This window comes from Bubalus kerabau, chromosome 16 (genome assembly GCF_029407905.1).
Source record: "Bubalus kerabau isolate K-KA32 ecotype Philippines breed swamp buffalo chromosome 16, PCC_UOA_SB_1v2, whole genome shotgun sequence".
NCBI classification, from domain to species: domain Eukaryota; kingdom Metazoa; phylum Chordata; class Mammalia; order Artiodactyla; family Bovidae; genus Bubalus; species Bubalus kerabau.
In genome coordinates this window covers 32,217,264-32,240,697 of record NC_073639.1, presented here as the reverse complement: position 1 = coordinate 32,240,697, position 23,434 = coordinate 32,217,264, and the positions used below count along the sequence as shown (strand labels likewise).

At 38.7% G+C, this 23,434-nt stretch overlaps 1 long non-coding RNA gene across 1 annotated transcript in view; it reads left to right on the top strand.

The window, feature by feature from the left end:
* LOC129630285 (uncharacterized) overlaps window positions 1-19,827 on the top strand; it is a 33,682-nt gene extending 13,855 nt beyond the window's left edge. The window contains exons 2-3 of the long non-coding RNA XR_008703630.1: window positions 18,832-18,873; window positions 18,963-19,827. This is a non-coding gene — a long non-coding RNA (uncharacterized LOC129630285). The remainder of the gene's footprint in view (window positions 1-18,831; window positions 18,874-18,962) is intronic.
* The last annotated feature ends 3,607 nt before the right edge of the window (window positions 19,828-23,434 follow it).

Below are 23,434 nucleotides of genomic sequence, written 5' to 3'. Positions count from 1 at the left end.
GAGTTTGGCAATAAAGAGTTCATGATATGAGCCACAGTCCGTTCCTGGTCTTGTTTTTGCTGACTGTATACAGCTTCTCCATTTTGACTGCAAAGAATATAATCTTTGATTTATATTCTTTAGTATTGAAAAAATACTAAATTTATTTAGTATTCTTTAGTTTTTCTTATTTAGTAGTATTTTTAGTGTTTATTTAGTATTTACTAAATACTAAAATGCTGATTGTAGTACTGATCATCTGGAGATGTCCATGTTTAGAGTCGGCACTTGTGTATGTGCCTTCTTGGTGGCTCAGATGGTGAGAATTCGCCTGCAATGTGGGAGACCTGAGTTCACTCCCTGAGTTGGGAAGATCCCCTGGAGAAGGGAAGAGCTACCCACTCCAGTATTCTTGTCTGGATAATTCCATGGCCAAAGGAGCCTGGCAGGCTACAGTCCATGGTGTCACTAGGAGTTGGACAGGACTGAGCTACTTTCACATGTTACATAGTAATATATTTTTAGTATGAAAACGAAAATTTGGAAGAAAGCAACATATTTAAAAAACAGGGCTTTTGTTACATAAGTTAATCTTTACACATAAAGCTCTTTGAGGCACATATTATTAGCTCCTTCCTTTAGTCTATTCCTGTTTTCTCACTTTGTAACAGAATTCCAATTAGAAATTGGAAGCAAACAAGTAGCTAATAAGACATTTCTCAGAGTACCTTAAACTGGTATGACTAAGATCTTGCCAATGAGGTATAAACACAGTTTTCTATGGTACTTCAGAGAGGCCTTGTGTATCTTCTACCAATTGACCGACTCGTTCTCTGGTATATACATGTGATGATTGGAGCTTTAGGGGCCATCTTGGTTGGTAAGACTGAAAGCAACATCTCAGAAATGGCAAAGACAGCCTGATTCTATTAAATGAGCTACTCCATTGCAGGCAGATCCAAAAGCTCTTTTTTCTTTCCCTTAAACCCTCATAGCTTCAAACTATGTCTCTATTTGGGAGTTTACAGACTTTATAGAGCTGCTCTACTAACTTTAGACTTGAACTATCAACCTCTGAATTGGAGAAGGAAATGGCAACCCGCTCCAGTGTTCTTGCCTGGAGAATCCCGGGACGGGGGAGCCTGGTGGGCTGTCGTCTCTGGGGTCGCACAGAGTTGGACACGACTGAAGCGACTTAGCAGCAGGAGCAGCATCAACCTCTGGACTTCTTTTGTGTGTGAGAAAAATAAACATATTTTGTTTGAACTACTGTTATTATTTTCTGCGTGTGGCCCAACCTCTTCCCAAATGGTATGCAATATAATAATTTAAATACTGCCTTTTGAAGAATATTCAATGGTATGGAGAAATTCAGGTGATATATTAAGTAAATTAATTTGCTAATTAACAGATAAGTAAACCAAACTGCTGACAAGTTTGATCACTTTTACTTTCTTCTTTATACTGTTCTCTATTATTAAAATTTTCTAAAATGAATATAAGTAACACTGTGAAGAACATATTTGTACATAAAATTTATGACATTGTTGCTCACTTCCTTAAAAAATGTAATCCACCTCAAAGTACAGGGTTAAAATGATTTTTTATACATATTGACAAATCAATACAGTGATTGCTTTAATCTAATTTGCTTTGAAGCCAGTAGCAAAAAGAAAATGCTATTTTCTTACTTTATAACAAAAAGAGTTCTGATATGCTAAAATTTTGATTATATAGTAGGCACATGTTTTTTTCACTTTTAATTAAATGTTGTATTTTTTCCCCCTATGAAAATTATTGGTGAACCATTAATAACCTGAACTGGATGTGTGAAACAATAGAGAAGTCAAGGATGATTTCAAAGTTTTTGGTTTAAGCAACTGGAAATATAAAATCCGCTCCCATGGAGAAGGGTAGAAAGGATCCTCCAGACTAGATTTGGGAGGCATATCTAAAATTTAGTCCTTCTTGCAAAAGGAAGTATAATTGACCTACAACACCGTTGGTTTCAGGTGAACAACACAGTGATTCAGTATTTCTATACATTGCCAAATGATCATCATGTTAAGTCTAGTTACCATCTGTCACCATACAGAGATAGTATAGTATTATTTACAGTATTCTCCAAGACTCTAAAAGGCAGTCTTGAGTATGTTAAACATGAGATATCTTTTAGAAATCCAAGTGGAGATGTAGCAGGACAAGTTAGATATATGAGTCTGGTATTCAGGAGAGAGGCCGGAGCCAAAGATATAAATCTGGGATTCATCTGTGAGCAGATGATATTTAAAAATCATGAAGTGGATGAGATCATCATGTCATTGAGAATGAAGGAAAGAAGAGATGAGAAAAATTAAGGCAAGAGAAAACTTATGAGGCTGTGGTCTCCTGAAAGTCACCTGAAGGATTTGTATGAGGAAGAAAGGCAAGATGAATTCTGTCAAATGATGATAAAACAGATAAAATGAGAGCAGAGATGTATTTAGCATGTGGAAGTCATTAGAACCTTCATGAGATTGGTTTGGTGAGGAGCAGGAACTAAAGCCTGATAGAAGAGAGTTTAAAAGAAAGTTACAGGAAGGGCTTCCCTTGTGGCTCAGTTGGTTAAGAATCTGCCTGCAATGTGGGAGACCTGGGTTTGATCCCTGGGTTGGGAAGATCACCTGGAGAAGGGAAGGGTACCCACTCCAGTATTCTGGCCTGGAAAATTCCATGGGCTGTTTAGTCTATGGGGTTGCAAAGAGTCGGACACGACTGAACAACTTTCACTTCACTTTAGAAGAGTGAAGAAGAGACTTCACTTTAGTGAAGAAGAGACTTTAGAAGAGGAAACTTGGAGAGAATGAATATAGACTACTCTTGCATGGAGTTTTTCAGTAAAGGAAAGGAGAGAAGTGGGGCAGGGGTTGTCGTGGAAAGTGAGGTCTAGAGAAAAATTTTCTTTGTTTTGTGTTAATATGATGAAAACAACATGCTTTTATACCAGTAGCAGTGATCCTGGAAAGATAGAAAAATTGACGAATCAGAAGATAGAGAGAGGAAGGGCTGGGTGTGTATCCTTGGAGAGAATGTAATCAAGTGTGCATGTGGAGAGACTGGCTTTAGAAAAGAACAGAGTTCACTGATAGGAACAGGCAGAAAGGTAGGTTAAATGGGTAAAAATACCAGTAGGCAGTAGATATAGGGGTGCTTGTTAGCAAATGCTCCTTACTGATTGCTTCCATTATTTTCAGTGAATTGGGAAGCAAAGTTATCAACTGGGGAGTGAGGGTAGGCAAGGAAATGTTTGAAGTTTGAAGAAAAAGAATCAGTGTGAAATATTAGCTAGTGATAGTGGAGAATGAATGGACTAAGTAAACATTATGAATGACAAGAAGCACTAAGAATCCACCTGAGGTATATGGTCATAAATTGAAAGTGGAGTCAGTCAGAATGGTTATGTGTTTTTCTCCAGTCATTTTCAGCTGCTTGGATGCAGGCATGAATTAGGCTGAAAATTGTATTTAATCTGCATTGTGGTTTAGCCAAAGGACTATGAGAAAGGAAAAAAAAGACCAAGACAATTTTGTGAGAATTGAAGGAAATGAATATAGTAAACATCAGTGGAATTAAATGGAGTAAGGAGAGAAGGAAGAGTATTCAGTGGGTGAGATAAAAAGAATCAATGGATTGGAAATCCCATTTGGATAGAAAGACTGTAGGAGTCAGGATACTGAAGGTAATAAATTGGAAAGATGGGAGATGTTTACCTCAGTTATAACCACAGGAGTGAGTAGCTAAGGTGGGTAGAAAACAGAACAGTCAGAGGAGTTCAGGAAACCAAATTTTTTAAAAAAAATCTTGAAGCTTGATTATTTTACAAGTTCATAAAATTTTAATTTTGAAAGGTTAAATTGGAAATTTTCTTAATATCGTTATGTATGAATTAAAGACATAAGGGCTATAAATTTTAGATGTTTAGAGAAAGAAATAGGATATCTGGGTTTTTTTTTTTTCCCTAGAAATGAAGAGATGGAAGTAATACTACTTTAATTTTGATGTTAGTTTAATGTTTTATAGGGATGGACCATACAAAATTGCTGATATTAAACTGTCAACCTATAAAATGGTGGTTTTCTATGTTTAATATGTGCATATCTGTATGCATACAGATATGCAGACGAATCAGTAAGGTAAAATTGCTCAAACAAAAGTAAAAGAAAAACAGGTCTGAGATTCTGTTTGTAGGAATTGACTTCCTGAAAAAGAAACATGAGTTTCTCTTTTAAGATGTAGAACTAAGAGCAGTCAGGTAAGAAATGACTTTCATTATTTATCTTTATTTTTCCTCTCTGAGATCATTCTCAGCAGACTCATTATTAGAAACTAGATGTCACTGATTTTTAATATTTTTGTTATAAAGATAATACATAAACACATCCTTATTTTCAAAAGGTGCAGACAATGCAAAAATTTATGTGGTAGAATATGAAAGTTTTTCTCTCCTTTTCCTTCCCAAACATCAACTTTTTTCTCAGAGGTAAGCAAATTTTTTATCTACCTGTACATAACAACACATCTCTCCTTTTCCTCTTCCTTCTCTTCTTTCCCTTTCTCTTCTTTTTTTATTCTTTTACATAGATGGAAAAATAATACAGGCACATTTTTTAACTTGAATTTTTCAGTTAGTGATATATTTTATAGATCTTTCTATGACAGAATGTATAAAGCTACTTCATTTTAAATGGTTACATTTGCTCCGTAGTGTTAATATATCATAATTTATTCAACCACCTCTCTATTTAAGGATTTTTAGATTACTAGAAGTAAATGATGATAACAATAATTCTTTCATGGGATATTGTGAGAGTTGAAAAAAAATAATATATGTAAAACACTTATGAGACTACCTGGCATGTTGGTAAGTACTCGAACTAACACTTGACAAGGAGAGTTTATTGGCTTAAGAATACTATCCTTTACCTGAACACTTGAAGCCCCTTTTATGTGGTTCTAGTATGGCTGCTTGAAGCTCAGGTCTTCAATAGAAGAGCTGGGGGCGCAGTAACTATCTCATCAGCATATTGAGGGAGGAGTCAGAAGGGGAGGAGAGAATATTAGAATGCATTTTTTTTTACGGGAGATTAGAAAACCCACTGTTTATCAGAATAGTTCAGAGGATGCTTCCTTCCATGAAGCAATGAATGGACTTGTGAGGGGAACACTAATATAGTTTGAGAAGCTCAGTGGTTGTTATCTTCTGAAGGCTAGTGTTGACAATAGACTGGAATGCCCTGGAACTGGACTTACAAGGATAGATTAGTGGAAAATCAGAGGCCTAGAGGCATTTCTTGGAGAAGGAAATGGCAACCCACACCAGTATTCTTGCCTAGAGAATCCTGTGGACAGAGGAGCCTGGTGGGCTGCCGTCTATGGGGTCGCACAGAGTTGGACATGACTGAGGTGACTTAGCAGCAGCAGCAGCAGCAGAGGCATTTCTTAGACATTGGAGGTGAGTCAGATGTAATTAGTGTGACAGTCAGCAGTGTTAGAGTGGTAATATGGTTGCCTTAATGTGCAGTGATCTCTGGCAATGGCTGTTAGACCATGGTATTCCTAGGATGAGAGAGATGCATGATCAGTTAGGGTATTTCTTGACTTCTGTAACCAAAAATATAGTAATAAAGTAAATAGTGGGATAGAAGAAATCTATTTTTTATTGGCACAATGAAAAGTCCAATGCCTCACCTTGGTTCAGTAAGGGAGCCTGTTCTCACACCTCAATGTAATCAAGGGAAGAAAAGCCCAGGTCTGCTTGAGGAAGATTTTGCAACATCATTATGAGAATATACAAAAAATATCCCCTTATTTTCTAGTGAGATCTGTGGCAGTTAACCAGATTAACTGCATATAGAAGGAAGGGAGATTCCTAGCCTTTTGAGAAGAGTGGGATGCATAGTTTCAGTTGATATTGATACTGAGAGATCCCGAATGCTATCACATCTCCAGGTTGCAGGTAATAAATAGACTCACTGATTAGTAAATCGAGGACAGTCCTTGGTTTGGTGGACTTGGACTTTTTTGAATTTTGGAGGCAACACCATACTTGAGATTAATCAATCCCTCTCCAATGGCTATTTGATTACTCAGAAGAATGCTGGTTTCATGTGAGAAGAAGCCAGAGAAAGAGAGACTTCTTTACCAGGTCTAAGTCATTGTATACACTGTCCTTCCCTTCAACGTGTATGACCCACCAGAATCCTGTGGAAATAGATGTAAGAAGCCTTGTAGGAGAGGCTTTTACACAGTCACCTAGTCACCTAGAAGAACATGATCTCTTCAGCAAAAAAACTTTAAGAAGTAGATTTTGGGAGGCTGTTAAGCCCTTATAGAGACTGAGTCCCTTTTCATGATGCCTCAAACAACCATGAGACTGGAGTGACCTAGTAGAAGGGGTTGCAGGATACATCAAATAATAAGGTCTGGCAGATACATAGCAATTTATTGAAGGATGGAAATTATATAATAGGGACTGGACCCAAACAAGATCAAAAGATAGGTAAACTGATGGTTCTTCCTCAGCTTTGTGGAACAATCCTTGCAGCTGGCTAATGGAGTAGGAGAGAAATTTGGCCCCATAAGCTGTCTTAATAGTTTAGCATGAACCAATTGCAATACTGATGCTCTGTAGACTCACTCAAAGGTAGTTCCTAAAGACATTGATGAGAGGAAATGATTTCATTGGGCAGAACTGTGAAGAGTATACATAGTTTTCCACCTTATATGGAGGGAAAGGTGGTCTGATGTAAGACTATGATTTCTCATGCAGCAGCGCATGGCTTTGCTTGTTGGTTCAAGGAAGGGATTGGACAACTGTATCCTGAAAAATGAATCTGCTCCAATGTCTGTTTCTATATAGCCTGTGAGTTAAAAATTGGTTTTATATTTTTGGAATGGCTGGAAAAATTTTAAAAGAATAATATTTCATGATGTGTGAAAACCATATGAAACTCATATTTCAGTGTCCATAAATAACATTTCTTTGAAACACAGCCACACATTCATTTATGTAATATTTATGGCTATTTTTCTGCTACAAAGGCAGATTTGAATAGCTGCAATAGAGATTATATGGCTCAGATCACCAAATCTAAAATATTTACTATATGGACTTTTTATAGGAAAACTTTATGGACTTCAGGGTCAGTGGCTTGGGAGAATGACTAGAATGTTATAGGCAAGGATATTTTTAAAAGAATTATATGGATGGACACATGGAAATGGATGCAGGCTTTGTGTGTCTCATACCAATGCCTCGCAAAAAGATTCCACTATGGAGGAGACTGAACAACCAGTGGACAGGATGATTCATCTGATAGGCTTATGCCAGCCCTTGTCCTCAGGCACCTTCTTGCTTACCATTAGGGTCCATGAATTAAGTCGACATGGCAGTACTGATAAAGGCTGTGCATGGATCTAACAGCATGGTCTTCTATCCTAGAATATGTAGCTACTGTCATGACTAAATGCCCTATCTATTGGCAGCAGCAATCAATACTGGGATCTTGACATTGTATATCACTGAGCATGCCTGCTCTCCATTTAGTGTTAGGTTGTTAAATAGGGATCCTCAATTTCTGGGCCACAGACTGGTGCCTCCTGTCAGACCAGTGGCAGCATTAGATTAGAAATAAAGTGACACCTGCTGCAAAGAGCTGACTCTTGGAAAAGACTCTGAGGTTGGGAAAGATTGAACAAAAGGAAAAGGGGGTAGCAAAGGATGAGATGGTTAAATAGCATCACCAACTCAATGGACATGAATTTGAGCAAACTCTGGGAGAGAGTGGAGGACAGAAGAGCCTGGCATGCTGCAGTCCATGGGGTCACAGAGTCAGACATGACCTAGTGACTGAACAACAGAAACAAAATGCCCAATAAATGTAATGAACTTGAATCATCCTGGAATCATCTCCCCTACCCCCAAGCTGTGGAAAAATTATCTTTCATGAAATCATTCCCTGGTGCCAAAAAGGCTGGGGACCACTGTTATAAAAGATCCTTTCCTGCCTTGTTGGGGCAAGTAATTCATTCTTACCAGAATTAACACTCAATCCCTATATGAATTTGCCTGTTCTGCTTGTAGTGTGGGGGCTTCCCAGGTGGCGCTAGTGGTAAAGAACCTGCCTGCCAATGTAAAAGATGTAAGAGACAAAGGTTTGATCCCTGGATCAGGAAGATCCCCTGGAGAAGGGCATGACAACCGACTCCAGTATTCTTGCCTGGAGAATCCTATGGACAGAGGAGCCTGGCAGGCTACAGAACACCACTACCTGAGAGTTTGGACAGAGTCAGACTTGCCGATGTGGGATACATAAAAACACATCCTCAGATGCAGCCATGGGATCTATTCATCAAGCAGCCAATTGGATGAGGAGATCCTACTCATTGAAATCGTCTATTTAAATCTCAGCTGTGACTGCTTGGAAATGATGTGCTGTTAAACTGCTATTCTTCAGGATGCATTGTATGGTTTGATCACATACTTGAGGCCATGTCTTCAATAGCTAGAATATATGGATTCAAGGACAAAGGGGAGGAAGTATGATCAATCCTTCTCAATTTGACTTCAGTGACCCACCCTACAAATTTGTCCTATTTGTCCACCACAAATCTAAGGCTTATGGATTAGAGCTTTTGATTCCCAAGCTTCTACCAGAGATACAGTCAGGATTCTACATGAACTAAAGCTGTATCAGTGGACAATTTATAATTACACTTGTTAGAGACTGACAAGAGCCTTAGGTTTTAAGACTGTGAATTCTAGAATTTATGGTAGAGAAAGGAGTATATTGTGACTTGCACTTGGCTATTGCTCTGGGTGCATGTATGTGTGCTAAGTTGCTTCAGTTGTGTCCAGCTCTTTGGGACCCTTTGGACTGTAGCCCACCAGACTCCTCTGTCCATGGGATTCTCTAGGCAAGAATGCTGGAATGGGTTGCCATACCCTCCTCCAGGCAATCTTCCTGACCCAGGTATTGACCTGGTGTGTCTTTATATCTCTGCATTGGCAGGTGGGTTCTTTACCACTAGCACCACCTGGGAAGCCCCTCACTCTGGGTACTGTCACTTACTCCACTAACTCTTCTGTATCAAGCCTTTTTGAAAGACTGGCTAATCACCAGTTTGAGAAGTTAGTGACAGAGTAGTTTTAATGTGACACCCTGATGACTAAGAATGGTACAAAGAGTAGACTGCAGCCAGTGCTTCAGTGTGCTGAGTCACATTTCATGGATCTACATCTGATTTCTTTTTTTTTTTTTTTTAAATTTTATTTTATTTTTAAACTTTACATAACTGTATTAGATTTGCCAAATATCAAAATGAATCCGCCACAGGTATACATGTGTTCCCCATCCTGACCCTCCTCCCTCCTCCCTCCCCATTCCATCCCTCTGGGTCGTCCCAGTGCACCAGCCCCAAGCATCCAGTATCGTGCATCGAACCTTGACTGGCATCTCATTTCATACATGATATTTTACATGTTTCAATGCCATTCTCCCAAATCTTCCCACCCTCTCCCTCTCCCACAGAGTCCATAAGACTGTTCTATACATCAGTGTCTCTTTTGCTGTCTCGTACACAGGGTTATTGTTACCATCTTTCTAAATTCCATAGATATGCGTTAGTATACTGTATTGGTGTTTTTCTTTCTGGCTTACTTCACTCTGTATAATAGGCTCCAGTTTCATCCACCTCATTAGAACTGATTCAAATGTATTCTTTTTAATGGCTGAATAATACTCCATTGTGTATATGTACCACACCTTTCTTATCCATTCATCTGCTGATGGACATCTAGGTTGCTTCCATGTCCTGGCTATTATAAACAGTGCTGCGATGAACATTGGGGTACTCGTGTCTCTTTCCCTTCTGGTTTTCTCAGTGTGTATGCCCAGCAGTGGGATTGCTGGATCATAAGGCATGTCTATTTCCAGTTTTTTAAGGAATCTCCACACTGTTCTCCATAGTGGCTGTACTAGTTTGCATTCCCACCAACAGTGTAAGAGGGTTCCCTTTTCTCCACACCCTCTCCAGCATTTATTACTTGTAGACTTTTGGATCGCAGCCATTCTGACTGGTGTGAAATGGTACCTTATAGGGGTTTTGATTTGCATTTCTCTGATAATGAGTGATGTTGAACATGTTTTCATGTGTTTGTTAGTCACCTGTATGTCTTCTTTGGAGAAATGTCTATTTAGTTCTTTGGCCCATTTTTTGATTGGGTCATTTATTTTTCTGGAGTTGAGCTGTAGGAGTTGCTTGTATATTCTGGAGATTAGTTGTTTGTCAGTTGCTTCATTTGCTATTATCTTCTCCCATTCTGAAGGCTGTCTTTTCACCTTGCTAATAGTTTCCTTTGATGTGCAGAAGCTTTTAAGGTTAATTAGGTCCCATTTGTTTATTTTTGCTTTTATTTCCAATATTCTGGGAGGTGGGTCATAGAGGATCCTGCTGTGATGTATGTCAGAGAGTGTTTTGCCTATGTTCTCCTCTAGGAGTTTGATAGTTTCTGGTCTTACATTTAGATCTTTAATCCATTTTGAGTTTATTTTTGTGTATGGTGTTAGAAAGTGTTCTAGTTTCATTCTTTTACAAGTGGTTGACCAGAGTTCCCAGCACCACTTGTTAAAGAGATTGTCTTTAATCCATTGTATATTCTTGCCTCCTTTGTCGAAGATAAGGTGTCCATATGTGCGTGGATTTATCTCTGGGCTTTCTATTTTGTTCCATTGATCTATATTTCTGTCTTTGTGCCAGTACCATGCTGTCTTGATAACTGTGGCTTTGTAGTAGAGCCTGAAGTCAGGTAGGTTGATTCCTCCAGTTCCATTCTTCTTTCTCAAGATCACTTTGGCTATTCGAGGTTTTTTGTTTTTCCATACAAATTGTGAAATTATTTGTTCTAGCTCTGTGAAGAATGCTGTTGGTAGCTTGATAGGGATTGCATTGAATCTATAGATTGCTTTGGGTAGTATACTCATTTTCACTATATTGATTCTTCCAATCCATGAACATGGTATATTTCTCCATCTGTTAGTGTCCTCTTTGATTTCTTTCACCAGTGTTTTATAGTTTTCTATATATAGGTCTTTAGATTCTTTAGGTAGATATATTCCTAAGTATTTTATTCTTTCCGTTGCAATGGTGAATGGAATTGTTTCCTTAATTTCTCTTTCTGTTTTCTCATTATTAGTGTATAGGAATGCAAGGGATTTCTGGGTGTTGATTTTATATCCTGCAACTTTACTATAGTCATTGATTAGTTCTAGTAATTTTCTGGTGGAGTCTTTAGGGTTTTCTATGTAGAGGATCATGTCATCTGCAAACAGTGAGAGCTTTACTTCTTTTCCAATTTGGATTCCTTTTATTTCTTTTTCTGCTCTGATTGCTGTGGCCAAAACTTCCAAAACTATGTTGAATAGTAATGGTGAAAGTGGGCACCCTTGTCTTGTTCCTGACTTTAGAGGAAATGCTTTCAATTTTTCACCATTGAGGATAATGTTTGCTGTGGGTTTGTCATATATAGCTTTGATTATGTTGAGGTATGTTCCTTCTATTCCTGCTTTCTGGAGAGTTTTGATCATAAATGGATGTTGAATTTTGTCAAAGGCTTTCTCTGCATCTATTGAGATAATCATATGGTTTTTATTTTTCAATTTGTTAATGTGGTGTATTACATTGATTGATTTGCGGATATTGAAGAATCCTTGCATCCCTGGGATAAAGCCCACTTGGTCATGGTGTATGATCTTTTTAATGTGTTGTTGGATTCTGATTGCTAGAATTTTGTTAAGGATTTTTGCATCTATGTTCATCAGTGATATTGGCCTGTAGTTTTCTTTTTTTGTGGGATCTTTGTCAGGTTTTGGTATTAGGGTGATGGTGGCCTCATAGAATGAGTTTGGAAGTTTACCATCCTCTGCAATTTTCTGGAAGAGTTTGAGCAGGATAGGTGTTAGCTCTTCTCTAAATTTTTGGTAGAATTCAGGTGTGAAGCCATCTGGACCTGGGCTTTTGTTTGCTGGAAGATTTTTGATTACAGTTTCAATTTCCGTGCTTGTGATGGGTCTGTTAAGATTTTCTATTTCTTCCTGATCGAGTTTTGGAAAGTTGTACTTTTCTAAGAATTTGTCCATTTCTTCCTCGTTGTCCATTTTATTGGCATATAAGTGTTGATAGTAGTCTCTTATGATCCTTTGTATTTCTGTGTTGTCTGTTGTGATCTCTCCATTTTCATTTCTAATTTTATTGATTTGATTTTTCTCCCTTTGTTTCTTGATGAGTCTGGCTAATGGTTTGTCAATTTTATTTATCCTTTCAAAGAACCAGCTTTTGGTTTTGTTGATTTTTGCTATGGTCTCTTTTGTTTCTTTTGCATTTATTTCTGCTCTAATTTTTAAGATTTCTTTCCTTCTACTAACCCTGGGGTTCTTCATTTCTTCCTTTTCTAGTTGCTTTAGGTGTAGAGTTAGGTTATTTATTTGACTTTTTTCTTGTTTCTTGAGGTGTGCCTGTATTGCTATGAACTTTCCCCTTAGGACTGCTTTTACCGTGTCCCACAGGTTTTGGGTTGTTGTGTTTTCATTTTCATTCGTTTCTATGCAAATTTTGATTTCTTTTTTGATTTCTTCTGTGATTTGTTGGTTATTCAGCAGTGTGTTGTTCAGCCTCCATATGTTGGATTTTTTAATAGTTTTTCTCCTGTAATTGAGATCTAATCTTACTGCATTGTGGTCAGAAAAGGTGCTTGGAATGATTTCTATTTTTTTGAATTTACCAAGGCTAGCTTTATGGCCCAGGATGTGATCTATCCTGGAGAAGGTTCCATGTGCACTTGAGAAGAAGGTGAAATTCATTGTTTTGGGATGAAATGTCCTATAGATATCAATTAGGTCTAACTGGTCTATTGTATCATTTAAAGTTTGTGTTTCCTTGTTAATTTTCTGTTTAGTTGATCTATCCATAGGTGTGAGTGGGGTATTAAAGTCTCCCACTATTATTGTGTTATTGTTAATTTCTTCATTCATACTTGTTAGCATTTGTCTTACATACTGCGGTGCTCCCGTGTTGGGTGCATATATATTTATAATTGTTATATCTTCTTCTTGGATTGATCCTTTGATCATTATGTAGTGACCATCTTTGTCTCTTTTCACAGTCTTTGTTTTAAAGTCTATTTTATCTGATATGAGTATTGCTACTCCTGCTTTCTTTTGGTCCCTATTCGCATGGAAAATCTTTTTCCAGCCCTTCACTTTCAGTCTGTATGTGTCCCCTGTTTTGAGGTGGGTCTCTTGTAGACAACATATGCAGGGGTCTTGTTTTTGTATCCATTCAGCCAGTCTTTGTCTTTTGGTTGGGGCATTCAACCCATTTACGTTTAAGGTAATTACTGATAAGTATGACCCCGTTGCCATTTACTTTATTGTTTGGGGTTCGAATTTATACACAATTTTTGTGTTTCCTGTCTAGAGAATATCCTTTAGTATTTGTTGGAGAGCTGGTTTGGTGGTGCAGAATTCTCTCAGCTTTTGCTTGTCTGAAAAGCTTTTGATTTCTCCTTCATACTTGAATGAGATCCTTGCTGGGTACAATAATCTGGGCTGTAGGTTATTTTCTTTCATCATTTTAAGTATGTCTTGCCATTCCCTCCTGGCTTGAAGAGTTTCTATTGAAAGATCAGCTGTTATCCTTATGGGAATTCCCTTGTGTGTTATTTGTTGTTTTTCCCTTGCTGCTTTTAATATTTGTTCTTTATGTTTGATCTTTGTTAATTTGATTACTATGTGTCTTGGGGTGTTTCGCCTTGGATTTATCCTGTTTGGGACTCTCTGGGTTTCTTGGACTTGGGTGATTATTTCCTTCCCCATTTTAGGGAAGTTTTCAACTATTATCTCCTCAAGTATTTTCTCATGGTCTTTCTTTTTGTCTTCTTCTTCTGGGATCCCTATGATTCGAATGTTGTAGCGTTTAATATTGTCCTGGAGGTCTCTGAGATTGTCCTCATTTCTTTTAATTCGTTTTTCTTTTATCCTCTCTGATTCATTTATTTCTACCATTCTATCTTCTAATTCACTAATCCTATCTTCTGCCTCTGTTATTCTACTATTTGTTGCCTCCAGAGTGTTTTTAATTTCACTTATTGCATTATTCATTATATATTGACTCTTTTTTATTTCTTCTAAGTCCTTGTTAAACCTTTCTTGCATCTTCTCAATCCTTGCCTCCAGGCTATTTATCTGTGATTCCATTTTAATTTCAAGATTTTGGATCAATTTCACTATCATTATTCGGAATTCTTTATCAGGTAGATTCCCTATCTCTTCCTCTTTTGTTTGGTTTGGTGGGCATTTATCCTGTTCCTTTATCTGGTGGGTATTCCTCTGTCTCTTCATCTTGTTTAAATTGCTGAGTTTGGGGTGTCCTTTCTGTATTCTGGCAGTTTGTGGAGTTCTCTTTATTGTGGCGTTTCCTCGCTGTGTGTGGGTTTGTACAGGTGGCTTGTCAAGGTTTCCTGGTTAGGGAAGCTTGTGTCGATGTTCTGGTGGATGGAGCTGTATTTCTTCTCTCTGGAGTGTAATGAAATGTCCAGTAATGAGTTATGAGATGTCTATGGTTTTGGGGTGACTTTGGGCAGCCTGTATCTTGAAGCTCAGGGCTGTGTTCCTTTGTTGCTGGAGAATTTGCTTGGTATGTCTTTCCCTGGAACTTGTTGGCCCTTGTGTGGTGCTTGGTTTCAGTGTCGGTATGGAGGCGTTTGATGAGCTCCTGTCAATTAATGTTCCTTGGAGTCAGGAGTTCCCTGGAGTCAGGGTTTGGACTTAAGCCTCCTACTTCCAGTTATCGGTCTTAATTTTACAGTAGTTTCAAAACTTCTCCTTCTATACAGCACCACTGATAAAACATCTACGTTAAAGATGAAAAGTTTCTCTACTGTGAGGGTCACTCAGAGAGGTTCACAGCGTTACATGGAGAAGAGAAGTGGGAGGAGGGAGTTAGAGGTGACCCAAATGAGATGAGGTGGAATCAATAGTGGAGAGAGTGGGCTATCCAGTAGTCACTTCCTTATGTGCACTCCACAACTGGACCACTCAGAGATGTTCACGGAGTTATACAGGGAAGAGAAGAAGGAGGCAGGAGACAGAGGTGGCCAGAAGGATAAAAGGGGGAAATGAAAAGGAGGGAGACAGATCCAGCCAGTAATCAGTTCCTTAAGTGTTCTTCACCGTCTGGAACACACAGAAATTCACAGAGTTGGGTAGAGTAGAGAGGGGTTAGGGAGGAGATACAGGTGACCTGGTGGAGAAAATGGAGAGTCCAAAGGGAGAGAGAGCAGTCAAGCCAGTAATCTCGTACACTAGTGAAAAATGGGTCCTGAAGATTGGGTTCTTAAAGGTACAAAATTGGTAACAAATACATAAAAACAAAAATTAGAAATCTAGAGTAGAGTTTGGAATTTCAAAAATGCGATGTTAATGAAAAGAAGAAGGAAAAGAAAGAGAGAAAAAACGAACAAAGAAAAACAAACAAGGTCGTGAAAGTAATAAAGAAACTACAGGTACAAAATTGATAACTAATACCAAAAAGCAAAAATTAAAAATCTAGAGTAGAGTTTGGAATTTCAAAAATACAACGTTAAAAAAAAAAAAAAAAAAAAAAAGAAGAAGAAGAAAAATAAAGAGAGAAAACAAACAAACCAACAAAAACAATGTCGCAAAAATTATAAAGAAAATACAGGTACAAAATTGATATCAAATACCAAAAAGCATAAATTAAAAATCTTGAGTAGAGTTTGGAATTGCAGATATATGATGTTATATAAAAGAAGAAGAGAAAGAAACAGAGGGAAAAAAAAGTCACAGAAATTATGAAAAAAACTATAGGTACAAAATTGATAGCATATATCAAAAGGCTAAAATTAAAAATCTAGAGTACAGTTTGGAATTTCAAAAATACAATGTTAAAGAAAAGAAGAAAAAGAAAAAAAAAAAAAAAAAAACCACGGTCAAAAAATTATAAAATATATATATGAAGTTTGCTGAAGAAGAAAAAAAAAATAGGGTCTTTTTTTTTTTTTTTTTTTTTGCAAAGTAATAGTTATAAAAGTGAAAATTAAAGGACAATAGAGGACTTAAAAAATTTTTTTCTTTTTTAATTAAAAAAAAAAAAAGAAAGAAAGATTGATCGTAAAAATAGTAAAAATATATCTAGGTCTTTCTCTGGTTTTGTTGTGAGTATTGTGGGTTCAGTTCATTTTTGGCAGTTCCTTAGTCCGACTTATATTTCTCAAGATCTATAGGCCCCTTCCTATGTAATCCGTAGTAACCACAGGGTTTTAATCTATGGCCTGTAGCTTCCAAGGCATTTCCCTCTGTTACAGTTTCTTCTGTTTGCTGGTCTCTTCAGTGTCTGGTTCCCGCCCTGACACAAAGGGGATGGTTGAGGACACTATTTTTTTTTTTTTTTTTTTTTAAATTTAGGCTCACTTGTTCAGCCGCGCTGTGGGGAGGGAGGGAGGGATGCTGCAAACAGATAACACTGGCGTGCTCTCGCAGTGCCTCAGCCACACTGGGTCTGCCCCCGCTCACGGCGTGTGTAGCCTCCGTGCCCACACTGCTCGGGCTCTAGGTTGTTCCGCCGGGAACAATCAGAGGCCGGCCCTGGGCTGAGCTCCCAGGTCCAAGCTGCTCAGGTTCAGGCACTCGGGTAGTCCTCAGAGGCGCAGACTCGGTTGGGCCTGCGTTTTGTGCTCTTCCCAGATCTGAGCAGCTCAGGTGATGTGTTTGGCGGGCGCCAATGCTGCGACTTATCGCCTCCCCGCCACTCGGTTATCTGGGTGTAAAACCGGCGCACCTTCTCAGGCAGATGTTGACCGTCCAGACCCCCAAGAAGTTTTAGTTAGCAAAGAAGCCTGCTTACAGTTTTATAGATAGTGTCTCTCTGGGGCTGCGATTGCCCCCTTCCAGCTCTGGCTGCCTGTCACCGGAGGGGGAAGGTCTGCAGCCGGCTATCTCTGCTCAGTCCTTTGTTCCGTGCGCAGGCCTGGCGGTGTCTTAGGTTAGGGCTGGCTTTTCGCGTGGTAGATATCCCACAGTCTGGTTTGCTAGCCCAAATTATTTCGCTCAGATAGCGCTCAGGACATTCGGGCGGATTCTTACTCTAAGGGACACAGCCCGCGCCGCACTTCCCTGCCCAGCCCCCGCTTGCTAATGCCGTGTGCAGGCGTCTGCACTGCTTCTCCGCTGGGGGAGTTACCGTAGGGCTCACAATCCGCGATTTTTAATTGTTTATTTTTTTTCCCCTCCCTTTTATGTTGCCCTCTGTGCTTCCAAAGCTCGGCACAGATTCGGCAGTGAGAGGGTTTCCTGGTGTTTGGAAACTTCTCTCTTTTTAAGACTCCCTTCCCGGGACGGAACTCCGTCCCTCCCTCTTTTGTCTCTTTTTGTGTCTTTTATATTTTTTCCTACCTCCTTTCGAAGAGTTGGGCTGCTTTTCTGGGTGCCTGATGTCCTCTGCCGGCATTCAGAAGTTGTTTTGTGGAATTTACTGGACGTTTAAATGCTCTTTTGATGAATTTGTGGGGGAGAAAGTGTTCTCCCCGTCCTACTCCTCCGCCATCTTGGCTCCTCCTCCTACATCTGATTTCAACCTTAGCATATTGGAAAGTTCTTTGCACACTCAAATTCACATGGGCACTGCTGTAAATGCAAGCTATGCTTTTCTCTCTTCTTTCTGAAGTCATTGGAACTCAATGTGGAAGTCAGGCTAGAAATATGGGGAACTTAGGGCTCTGGGGGTGACCCTCAACCAAAGTGGGGCAGGAAATGGTATATAAATGCTTGCTTTTCTATCTTTTTCATGAGCAGTTCAGGGAGGTGTTATGGGAAATTGAGACTTCATTGCGTACCACATCATCATCAAAGCCTTTGCATTCAGTTTTCCTTATTTTCTGTGTCCCTGTTCATTATACATGTGTTCTGTGATCACTTAAAAAAAATTACCTACATTGAAATTTCTTTCTCAGGATCTCCTTCACAGTAATTCATAATTGATATCTCAATAAATATCATATAAGACAGTATCATCTGAAGTATTAAAGTTGGCACAGTTTGTATGTGGTCAAAACTGTTGTTCTTTTCCTTTATGGCTTCTGTGTGTTGTGCTTTGCTTATGATGCCCTAATCACTTTGATATTATGAAAATATTTGCGAATATCTCCTTTTAATACTTATAAAGTACATTGTCTAACCACTGATCATGTACTATTATCTATTTTATGAGATATGAATTTAGTGTTATTCTTTAATATAGTAAACTATCCTCTCATCATTTTTAATAATTCATTTCCTTTTAAGTTTATTTTGAATATCGATTTATATGATATACACAATGCCTATGTAAATTTATTATGGTTTACTGGCCTGTATTTACATCATTGTGCACATATCACAGTACTTTAATGTGTATGGTTTATGTTGATATCTGCTTGGGCAAGTTCTAGTTTTAGTGTTTTGTTTATTTTTTCATGGTTGCTTTGACCATTTATATACACCTTCTGTTCAATATGAAGCTTACTCTCAGCTTTACAAATTTTCTTTGAGGTTCTTGATTGAGATTATTGATATCTTATTGAATTTATATATTGATTTGTGGATATATAACATCCTTATTGAACTTTCCCATCAGAAATTAATCTACTTATGTTTCTTTTTAAACTTTTTTTATCATTTTGTTACTTATTTCTCACTCTACATATTTATATTTCTTGTAAGGTTTATGCATATTTCATAAATTTTATTTCTTTTTGCACAGTTTGTTAATGGGATCTTCTTTTCAAGGAGTGTGTAGGAGATGGTATGTATAAGAACTATTACTTTTGTAAGTTGATACTCTGTCAAGCTTCTTATTGAACTCATTTTTATTATATTTTTTTGTTTATATAGGTGGATTTTCAAGGAATATAAATTAGATCATCTGCAAGTAATGAGAACTATTTTCTTATTTGCTATTATTTTTACACATGGGAGAGTAGATACATGTGTTAAATTGACCATTTTCTTCACTGACTTAGAAAATAAAAAATTCCAGATACAGATCAAGCGAATTTTGAGTCTATATGAATGTAAACCCTCTGTTCTGGAAGACTAAAACCCAAAATTAACATGGAAGAATAAGAATCCAGAGACAGGAAACTGAAGTTGAGGAAGCCCCAGGAGTCTGAGACTGACCAGAAGCAGATCGCAAGACACTTAATAAAAAACAGTTCAGTTCAGTTCAGTCACTCAGTCGTGTCCGACTCTTTGAGACACCATGAACCACAGCATGCCAGGCCTCCCTGTCCATCACCAACTCCCGGAATTCACTCAGACTCACGTCCATCGAATCAGTGATGTCATCCAGCCATCTCATTCTCTGTTGTCCCCTTCTCCTGACCTCAATCTTTCCCAGCATCAGGGTCTTTTCAAATGAGTCAGCTCTTTGCATGAGGTGGCCAAAGTATTGGAGTTTCAGCTTCAACATCAGGCCCACCAATGAACACCCAGGACTGACCTCCTTTAGAATGGACTGGTTGGATCTCCTTGCAGTCCAAGGGACTCTCAAGTGTCTTCTCCAACACCACAGTTCAAAAGCATGAATTCTTTAGTGCTCAGCTTTCTTTATAGTCCAATTCTCACATCCATACATGACTACTGGAAAAACCATAGTCTTGACTAGATGGATCTTTGTTGGCAAAGTAATGTCTCTGCTTTTTAATATGCTATCTATTCATTTTGATATTTGGCAAAACTAATACAATTATGTAAAGTTTAAAAATAAAAAAAAAATATGCTATCTAGGTTGGTCATAACTTTCCTTCCATGGAGTAAGAATCTTTTAATTTCATGGCCGCAATCAACACCTGCAGTGATTTTGGAGCCAAGAAAAATAAAGTCAGTACTGTTTCCACTGTTTCCCTAGGTATTTCCCTTGAAGTGATGGGACCAGATGCCATGATCTTCATTTTCTGAATGTTGAGCTTTAAGCCAACGTTTTCACTTTCCTATTTCACTTTCATCAAGAGGTTCTTTAGTTCTTCACTTTCTGCCATAAGGGTGGTATCATCTGCCTATCTGAGCTTATTGATATTTCTCCCAGCAATCTTGATTCCAGCTTGTGCTTCCTCCAGCCCAGTGTTTCTTATGATGTACTCTGCATAGAAGTTAAATAAGCAGGGTGACAATATACAGCCTTGACGTACTCCTTTTCCAATTTGAACTAGACTATTGTTCCATGTCCAGTTCTAACTGTTGCTTCCTGACCTGTATACAGGTTTCTCAAGAGGCAGGCCAGGTGGTCCGGTATTCCCATCTCTTTCAGAATTTTCCACAGTTTATTGTGATCCACACAGACAAAGACTTTGATATAGTCAATAAAGCAGAAATAGATGTTTTTCTGGAACTCTCTTGCTTTTTTGATGATCCAGCGGATGTTGGCAATTTGATCTCTGGTTCCTCTGCCTTTTCTAAAACCAGCTTGAATATCTAGAAGTTCATGGTTCACATATTGCTGAAGCCTGGCTTGGAGTATTTTGAGCATTACTTTACTGGCGTGTGAGATGAGTGCAATTGTGTGGTAGTTTGAACATTCTTTGGTATTACCTTTCTTTGGGATTGGAATGAAAAGTGACCTTTTCCAGTCCTGTGACCACTGCTGAGTTCTCCAAATTTGCTGGCATATTGAGTGCAGCACTTTCACAGCACCATCTTTTAGGATTTGAAATAGCTTAACTGGAATTCCATCACCTCCACTAGCTTCCTAAGGCCCACCTGACTTCACATTCCAGGATATCCAGCTCTAGGTGAGTGTGAGTGATCACATCTTCATGATTATCTGAGTTGTGAAGATCTTTCTTGTCCAGTTCTTCCATGTATTCTTGCCACCTCTTCTTAATATCTTCTGCTTCTGTTAGGTCCATACCATTTCTGTCTTTTATTGAGCCCATCTTCGCATGTAATATTCCCTTGGTATCTAGAATTTTCTTGAAGAGATCTCTAGTCTTTCCCATTCTATTTTTTCCTCTATTTCTTTGCATTGATTGCAGAGGAAGGCTTTCTTATCCCTCCTTGTTATTCTTTGGAACTCTGCATACAAATGGATGTATCTTTCCTTTTCTCCCTTGCCTTTCACTTCTCTTCTATCACAGCTCCTGTACAATGTCACGAACCTCTATCCATAGTTCATCAGACACTCTGTCTATCAGATCAAATCCCTTAAATCTATTTCTCATTTCCACTGTATAGTCATAAGGGATTTGATTTAGATCAATTACCTAGAGCCAGACATTCTGGAATGTGAAGTCAAGTGGGCCTTAGAAAGCATCACTACTAACAAAGCTAGTGGAGGTGATGGAATTCCAGTTGAGCTATTTCATATCCTAAAAGATGGTGCTGTGAAAATGTTGCACTCAATATGCCAGCAAATTTCGAGAACTCAGCGGTGGCCACAGAATTGGAAAAGGTCCGTTTTCATTCCAATCCCAAAGAAAGGCAATGCCAAAATATGCTCAAACTACCACACAATTGCACTCATCTCACACGCCAGTAAAGTAATGCTCAAAATTCTCCAAGCCAGGCTTCAGCAATACGTGAACTGTGAACTTCCAGATGTTCAAGCTGGTTTTAGAAAAGGCAGAGGAACCAGAGATCAAATTGCCAACATCTGCTGGATCATCAGAAAAGCAGGAGAGTACCAGAAAAACATCTATTTCGACTTTATTGACTATGCCAAAGCCTTTGACTGTGTGGATCACAATAAACTGTGGAAAATTCTGAAAGAGATGGGAATACCAGACCACCTGACCTGCCTCTTGAGAAATTTGTATACAGGTCAGGAAGCAACAGTTAGAACTGGACATGGAACAACAGACTGGTTCCAAATAGGAAAAGGAGTACGTCAAGGCTGTATATTGTCACCCTGCTTATTTAACTTCTATGCAGAGTACATCATGAGAAATGCTGGGCTGGAAGAAGCACAAGCTGGAATCAAGATTGCTGGGAGAAATATCAATAAGCTCAGATAGGCAGATGACACCACCCCTATGGCAAAAAGTGAAGAGAAACTAAAAAGCCTCTTGATGAAAGTGAAATAGGAAAGTGAAAACGTTGGCTTAAAGCTCAACATTCATAAAATGAAGATCATGGCATCTGGTCCCATCACTTCATGGGAAATACCTGGGGAAACAGGGGAAACAGTGTCAGACTTTATTTTTTTGGTCTCCAAAATCACTGCAGATGGTGATTTCAGCCATGAAATTAAAAGATTCTTACTCCTTGGAAGGAAAGTTATGACCAACCTAGATAGCATATTGAAAAGCAGAGACATTACTTTGCCAACAAAGGTCCACCTAGTCAAGGCTATGGTTTTTCCAATGGTCATGTATGGATGTGAGAGTTGGACTGTGAAGAAAGCTGAGTGCCGAAGAATTGATGCTTTTGAACTGTGGTGTTGGAGAAGACTCTAGAGAGTCCCTTGGACTGCAAGGAGATCCAACCAGTCCATTCTAAAGGAGATGAATCCTGGGTGTTCTTTGGAAGGAATGATGTTGAAGCTGAAACTCCAGCACTTTGGCCACATCATGCGAAGAACTGACTCATTGGAAAAGACTCTGATGCTGGGAAGGATTGGGAGCAGGAGGAGAAGGTGAAGACAGAGGATGAGATGGCTGGATGGCATCACTGACTAGATGGATGTGAGTTTGGATGAACTTCGGGAGTTGGTGATGGACAGGAAGGCCTGGTGTGCTGTGATTCATGGGGTCGCAAAGAGTCAGACATGACTGAGTGACTGAACTGAACTTAACTGAAACGAATGATCTAGTGGTTTTCCCCACTTTCTTCAATTTAAGTCTGAATTTTGCCAATAAGGAGTTCATGATCTGAGCCACAGTCTGCTCCCGGTCTTGTTTTTGCTGACTGTATAGAGCTTCTCCATCTTTGGCTGCAAAGGATATAATCAATCTGATTTCAGTGCTGACCATCTGGTGATGTCCATGTGTAGAGTCTTCTCTTGTGTTGTTGGAAGAGGGTGTTTGCAATGACCAGTGCGTTTTCTTGGCAGAACTCTGTTAGCCTTTGCCCTGTTTCCTTCCCTACTCTAAGTCCAAATTTGCCTGTTATTCCAGGTGTTTCTTAAATTCTTACTTTTGCATTCCAGTCCCCTATAATGAAAAGGACATCTTTTTTGGGTGTTAGTTCTAGAAGGTCTTGTAGTTCTTCATAGAGCTGTTCAAATTCAGCTTCTTCAGCATTACTGGTCGGGGTATAGACTTGGATTACCGTGATATTGACTGGTTTGCCTTGGAAATGTACAGAGATCATTCTGTCATTTTTGCGATAGCATCCAACTATTGCATTTCAGCCTCTTTTGTTGACCATGA